At 50.5% G+C, this 7,222-nt stretch overlaps 1 long non-coding RNA gene across 1 annotated transcript; it reads left to right on the forward strand.

The window, feature by feature from the left end:
* The first annotated feature begins 463 nt into the window (after positions 1-463).
* Positions 464-5,832, forward strand: LOC107968104 (uncharacterized). The gene is made up of 4 exons (XR_001709007.4): positions 464-782; positions 2,902-3,015; positions 3,804-3,931; positions 4,766-5,832. It is a non-coding gene; the product is annotated as an uncharacterized LOC107968104 (long non-coding RNA).
* The last annotated feature ends 1,390 nt before the right edge of the window (positions 5,833-7,222 follow it).

Raw genomic sequence — 7,222 nt, forward strand, 5'->3', positions numbered from 1 at the left:
CACACTAATCCATTTTTTATGTAAACCGTTAAAAATATTAGCTAATGAACACTTACCCACCGAGCAAACAAGGAGTGGGACTCTGCAGGACAGAGCAAGTCAGACACCAAAGCCAGTATCCGCACCCAGGAATCCCCAGAGATTGGTTGTCCAAGAGGGTCATATGGAGGCGCTTCAGTTATTTTAGAATTTCAAGAAGCCTGAGAGAAAGTCACACTATTACATGTGACAAGCCTGCCCAGGCAAAACAGAATGTCAAGTGACTCTACTTGGGGCTGAATTCTCACACTTTAGTGAGAGTGAGGCAGTCCACAGCCTCTCACGCCAGCCAGAAGCTATGCTGGTTGTTACAAATGTTCAGGTTGTTAACGGTGGATAGACGCACTCACTCATCATTACATAATAAGAGCAGTTTGTTTTGCAGGCAAGATGATCCAACACACGGGGCCGCTGGGGGTGTGTGGGAAGGATATTTTAAAAGGAACTTTCAGTGATAATGAACAAAACTCAGGAGCTATGTGGATGACAGGAGCACCTAGGTGACCGACTTTACCCACTTCAAATGCTACCTTGACCCTAGCACTCTCTCCACCCTGCATCCTCACCTCAGACCATCTGTTGGTTAGGCCAACAGCTCACCATCCATTCATGCCCTGCCTAGACCAACAGCTCACTGTTCATGCCCTACCCTGCCCTGCCCAGCCCTCCTCTCTGGCCTTCTGCCACGTGAGGTTCTTAGCAGCACAGCCTTCACCTCCGAGAAGGCGCAATGGGAAAGACAGGTGAGACGATGGGCAGCCATGCCTGGGAGACAGAGTTTGCTGGCTACGGTGGGCAGACGTTCCCACCAATCACAGTAGACCACAAAACAACAGGAAGACCTGGGCTGTGGATGGGGCGGTGATCAGTGAGTTCCTGGAACCCGTGTTTGCCGGGTGCACCCAAGAAGAGTGAGGGGATCTCTAAGACACTGTCTACACTGAGAGCCTCCAAGGCTAACCTGCCTGACATGGTTCACACAGAGGGAAAGGAGAAGAGAGGGTCTGAAAGGAGAGGCCGGGATGTGTGAGGACAGGGGTATGTTAGGGATATCCAATTTGGTCTGGGGGCTGAGAAGTCTAATAGGAGCCTCCTTGCCCTGCATACCCACCAAATTTCTCTCTCTCTCTCTCTCTCTCTCTCTCGCTCTCTCTCTCTCTCTCTCATTAACCTGCTCTCAGGAAGCTCACACAATCGCAGTTCACAGCAGCATTTGCTACAGGGCACGTGAACAGGGAGAGGTGGTCTCCTAGGACATTAAGTCGGCTTGGAGAGACTGGGAGCTGTCCAGGGGAGGGCTGAGGGGTTTGTCAGGCAGAGAGTGTTTGTTACTTAACCACACTAAAGCTTCTGTTTCTGGGTTTTGTATTTTTAGAATGCGGAAGGGGAGGTGTTGTCAGAGAGGTGACCTCAGGTGACTGAAAGTGCTGGGGTTTAAGGGCTTAACAAATAGGTGGCGAAAAATATCAAACCCTCAAAATCTCCCCTGACCTTTTATCTCTTAGGACCCGGGATACGGGATGCGCAGGGAGCCAGGCGCGGCTGGTTAAGAAGCCCTGCCTGTGGCTGTCCACTCCCGGTCTCTCCCTGCTGCGTGGGCGTTGACGGCTGCAGCCCTCCCAGATTGCTGCATCGCCACCCGAGCCACAGTGTGCAGATACCGCTGCATGTGGCGCCCTCTGGCGGCCAGTGGCAGCTCGTGCGTCTGTCTTTTCTGCAGAGCTGATTTCCACCTTGTATGTGTAGGAGGGGCCTCCTTTACAAAGAACCAGCCATACCCTTGGGAGTGGGAGCAGATTTCATAGCCGAGACAGGAGAGCTTGTAAGAACTTCCTATGTGCCAGGCACAAGGTTAAAACCGGTATTATCATACATACATTCATTCGTTTTCCTAGTGTGTGCCAGGCATCTCCTAGGAAGTAATGTGTAAGCAGAGGCCCCATAAAGGAATTACATAAAGTAATGTGTAAGCAGAGAAAGTCATGAGCATGTTTGGGGGTACAGTCTCCCAGCGAGTGGGGACAGCCAGGCCACAGGGATGCATTCTTTGGGTGTGGAGACCAGGAAGGAGGCAGCTGCAGAGGGTGGTTGGAAATGAGGTCAGAAAGGTGTCCAGGGGACAGACGGTACAGAGCCTTCTGGGCCATAGGACTTCAGGCTTAGTTCTGAGAGCAGTGAACAACTATTGGACTTTGAACAAAGGCATAAAACAACTCGATTTATGTTGTTTATAAAATCACTCTGGCTTCTGCGAGGGCATGAATAGGAACAGGGAGGCCTGTGAGGAGCCCAGGTGAGAGGAGAGCATCTGGGGCCAGGTTTGCTTCGCCTGCCGGAAGAGATAAGACATCTGGTTCAGAAGATGGTCTGAAGGCAGAGGCCATAGGAATCCCTGTTGGATTAGCCAAAGGCTGTGTCCCAGGGTTTGGGCCTGAGCAACTGGATGAGGGAGGAGTGGTGCTACTCAGAGGGATGGGGGTTCAGGTGTGGGGGCATGGGAAGGAAGCAAGAATTTGGTTTGGGATGTGCCATGTTTGAGCTGCCAATTAGACTCTAAGTCATGATGTTCGGTGCACCTGAGCAGGCTCTCTACCCTCTCCATCCTCTCCTTATGTTCCTTTCGTGGCTCTCCTGGGTCTTTTTCCCATCTGAGGGCCACCCAAGCTGCCTCATCCTACCTCCGAAAGGAAAGGAAGCCCACACAGAGCAGCAATTCCACAGGGAAAGAACTGAGGGAAGGCAGCCACATTCCAGGGCCACACCCCAACTGGATGGCAAGGTCAGAGGCAGTCAGGGTTCTAGGCTCCATTCTCCAGAGAGGAATTAAAAGAGGATAAAATGCCTTTTCTCACACACTGACAGGTCACTCACATGTCAGCCAGGAGTGCAGTGGCACGATCATACCTCACTGTAACCTCGAACTCTTGGACTCAAGTGATCCTCCCACCTCAGGCTCCCAAGTAGCTAAGACTACAGGTGGGTGCCATCATGCCCAGATAATTTTTTTTAATTATTTTTTGTAGAGACAGGGTCTCACTATGTTGCACAAGCTGGTTTCAAACTCCTGGCCTCAAGCAATCCTCCTGCTTTGGCCTCCCAAAATGCTGGGATTACAGGCATGAGCCGCCGCACCCAGGCCCTCTCTGCTCTTCTCACTCCATCTACATTCTCATCCTGGGGGATCTCATTCTCACCCTTGGCTTCAATGACCCCTCCATGATGATGACTTTCAACTCTCCATTCCCTACCCTCTACCTCTCTCCTGAGCATCAGGCCAGCATTGCCATCTGCCCTGTTGACAAGGAACAGGCCCATCAGAGCAGCCCCACAAACCCCCATGTATGTCAGAACTGCCCACCATGTGAGCTCCATCCCTCGACACATGCATGAGTGCACACACACAGGTGCACATGCACTGCGCACACCACCCCTCTGAAGCCCTGTGAAGGCCCCTCCACACTCTCTCTCCCTCTCCCATCTCGCTGATCACTGAATCCTACACTCCCTGTAATGTCTCCCTTTTGGTGCTTTTCTCTTCATCACTGCCTTCATCCCTTCTACCGTTCACCTATTGAACAAATGGCCTGAGTCCAGACCCTTGACATCTCTGAGGGGAAGCAACCTCCTCCTTACCAGTTTCCTGCCTCTGCTCTTAGACCCATCCTTTCCACTATACTCCACATTTCCCAAGTTATCTTTCTGAAGCATAGATTGGATCCTGTCTCTCCCACTCAGAACTCTCAATGGCTCCCTATCACCTACAGGACAACCTGAACTCCTCAGCATGACTTCAAGGCCTTTCTCAGTCTTCCCCCATCGACCTCTCATCTTACCATGTCCTCCCACACTGCTCGCTCCTGGCACTCCATCTGGCGCAGAGTCCCTGGCACAGGTGAGGCTGCTTCTCTGGTCTGTCCCTGTTGTGCCTTTTTCCTGGAATCCACTCACCCATTTGGGTATTTAGCTCACAAATATGTATTAAGCTCCCAGTGTGCTCCAGGCACTGGGGGTACAGGAGAGAACAAAATCCTCAAAATCCCTCCTCACACAGTGTGAGACAGGCTGTTGCAGAGAGCCCTTCTCCAGGGAGCGAATGAATGAAGCAGGCAGCGAGGCATGCAGATTGCCCATGCAGAATGCCCAAGCTTCACTTCAACGCCTCTTTCGGGGTCTTTGGACATTCTGCTCCTCCGTAAAGACATCTCTCAATGTCCATCCTTGGTGAAGGCTTTCCTCTTCTTAGGTGCTTTTGTACTTTATTCTTCAATTTAAGCCAATTCATTCTGCCTTGGGTTAGAGTAATTGTTGACAATTCTGCTTCCTTATCCATCCTTCTAGGGAAGGAACTAGTATTTATCAAGCACCTCCTCTGTGCCACGCTCTGTGTGTCCCCCACAGTGCTTGGCTCGATGCCTGGTTAGAGCTGGGGCTAGAGGACAGACCATGACTCAGCTCCTGCCTTTTGCACCCAGCTGCTGGCTATGTGGCTACAGGCAAGCCACTCAGCCTCACCAAGCTTGTTTCTGTAACTGTTGAATGGGAGTGAACATAGCACCTGCCTCTGTTAGGAATTATCCTTCTCACATAGCCTGGAGAGTTTCAGTTAGACCCTGGCTCGGTTGTTCCCAGGCTCTGTTGTTTTTTCCTTAGGAACCATGCTGGCTTATTTATGATCTAACTCTGGGGTCCCATGTTTCTTAAAGAAAGAACTTTTTCTTATTTCCAGAAAGCTCCTGGACTTTGGAAAGGTGCAGCTGGAAGAGAAGGGAAGTGATGCGCAGCCCCCTATGAAGTCACTCCACCTTGTGACTTCCACCCTCTACCCTGCTGTCCCACAGAGCTGACCTGACAACTGCCACGGCCCCTGACCCTGACTAGATGAACCTGGGTGGTGGGGGTGGGGGTGGGGCTGCATTGCCAGCCCCTCATCATCTCAGGAAGTGAAGCCTGGGCCAGGGGCTACAGATGCCCCATCTCTCCAGGCTGACTTGGGGATCTGCAGGTTACAGAGTCCCTGATTTAACCCAGCAGATTCTAATGGCCAGAGTTCAGAGAAGAGAGGAATTCCTTTGAGGCATGCAGAACCCTTAAAGCATGGCTCTGCCCAGGTCCAAAGACCCCTGGAGAGCCCTATACCACATCCTCAAGGCAGAAAGAAACTCAGGTCTCTCTTTTTCTGAATTGGTGAGGCTCTTTTCTCCTCCCATCTGGTTTCCACTTCCTTAGGCACGTCCCTGAACCCATGTGGCCACTGGGTGGCACTGTTGGATGAGCCTAGAATTTCAGGTGACCAGCAAGCATCCCAAGACTCCTGGTTGCGAGTGTGAGAGGGACAGGAAACCACAGAGGTTCTCCTCCCCAGGCGCCCCGACCCTCTGTCCTTCCTCCTAGCTGTCGTTTGTGCCCCAGGCTCTCTTCCACTCCTAAGTCATCTTCCCTGTACTCTTCTAGACACACGTTGCTTCTGCAACACCAGGAATGCCAGGATGATTTAGCCACCTCCTCACTCCTCTACCTTTCCCTCCCCTGCTTCAAAGACTTGGGTCGATCGAAGCACCAAAGCATCACTGTTGCTGACACTAACAAGTAGTGCCAAGGGATTGCCTTTAAGGAAGATCAGGAGCGGAACATCTGGTGGCAAAGAAAATCTTTCTAATAGCCCCATTCTAGTGACCAACTTCAACCTCCTCATAGCAGGAGAGTTCGGGAGTAGGGGACTTAGGATGTTTTGTTCTTTTAATCAATTCAGAAAATATGTATGTTTGAAATAAAAATAAAAATACTTGAGCCAGAGAGGCTGAGTCACTCCAGAGCCTCAGATTTGAGTTCCCAGGGCAAGCCCCACTGCCTGTCCACACGAGAGTTTACTCCATTCAACAAACACATTTTTTTATCCAACTCTTTTCTACCTAGTCTTTCATGCCTCTAATTCTACTTCCTTAGCATTCAGGTAAGGCCCTAGGTAAGTGGTGTGTGGCAGGCGGGCCCTGCTGTGTTCTTACAGGTCGCCTTTGGGTGCCTTAGGCCATGAAACTTCCAGTAGGGCCAGTCATTTTCCTCAGGTTGAACTTCAGGAAACTCCTCACTGCAATTTCAGCCCCTTTCTGCAAGGCCTCAGAGTCAAAGATTCCCTGTGTTCCCTTTGTAATGACCCTTCTTGGACTCAGAGAACATCATTAAGATGCACTGAGCATCAGGTTTGCACTGTTTGGAATGTTTGCAGGATTCGTTTTCAAAATGATTTGGCATCTTTGAAAGTCCTTTCTCCCTTTTAAACAGGCAGTGACATGTGTTGGGGTAACGGTTGATGTGGGGATCAGCAAAGTCTGGGCTGGAATCCCAGCTCTGCCACTTACTAGAGCCATGCAACCTTGAGCAGGTCCTATGACCTCTGAGCCTTGATGTCCTCTCAGCAAAATAGTGACAGTAGGAGGACCCATGGTGCCAGTGGAGATAAAGGAGGTATACGCATTCATCTGCTTAAGACTCCCATTCCTCAGCCAGGTAAAGTTGAAGAACGAATCATAGAATAAGAAGTAGCCCAGCTTTCCCATTTTACAGATGAAGAAACTGGGGCCCAAAGAGGGGAAGTGACTTACCAGGTCACCTGGTAATAAAGTCAGGACAGAAACTGGCAGGCCAAGGGCCTTTCCATGATATCAACTTGCTTCTTGTTTTTCTGTTCTATTCCTCTTCTCTATTGACCAAAGGCCATAAAAGAGAGAGAAGAAGGACGTGGGGCTTAGAGTAACCTTCAGGCCCAGCTAATTCAGCCACATAACGCAGACACTAGGGAGTCAACCTGTGTTAGGCTACTTTTATGAAGCAAAAGCAGTGATACTGTCTGCACTTCTGGGATAACTGGGCCACACTAGGGTCAAAGTGTTCTCCTCTGGAGACTTTGATACATGGCCCACTTTGAAGTTAGAAAACTTCAGAGGATGGCCAGGGTAGTGCAAGACCTCAAGCCACAGCATATAAGGAAGAGTTGAGGACCTGGGAATAATGACCTCAAAGAAGAGAAGCCATGGAGCTCCTCGCCACTGTTTTCAACTTTGTAAAGTGCTGATCTCTGCAAGGTGCAGGGGAGGGGAGGAAGAATTGCTCTCTATGGCCACAGGTGGACTAGAGACGCCTGAGTGAAAGCTTCAAGAAGGATAATTCCAGGTCCACAAAAGGCAAT

The sequence above is a fragment of the Pan troglodytes genome, chromosome 1 (genome assembly GCF_028858775.2).
Source record: "Pan troglodytes isolate AG18354 chromosome 1, NHGRI_mPanTro3-v2.0_pri, whole genome shotgun sequence".
Lineage (NCBI taxonomy): Eukaryota > Metazoa > Chordata > Mammalia > Primates > Hominidae > Pan > Pan troglodytes.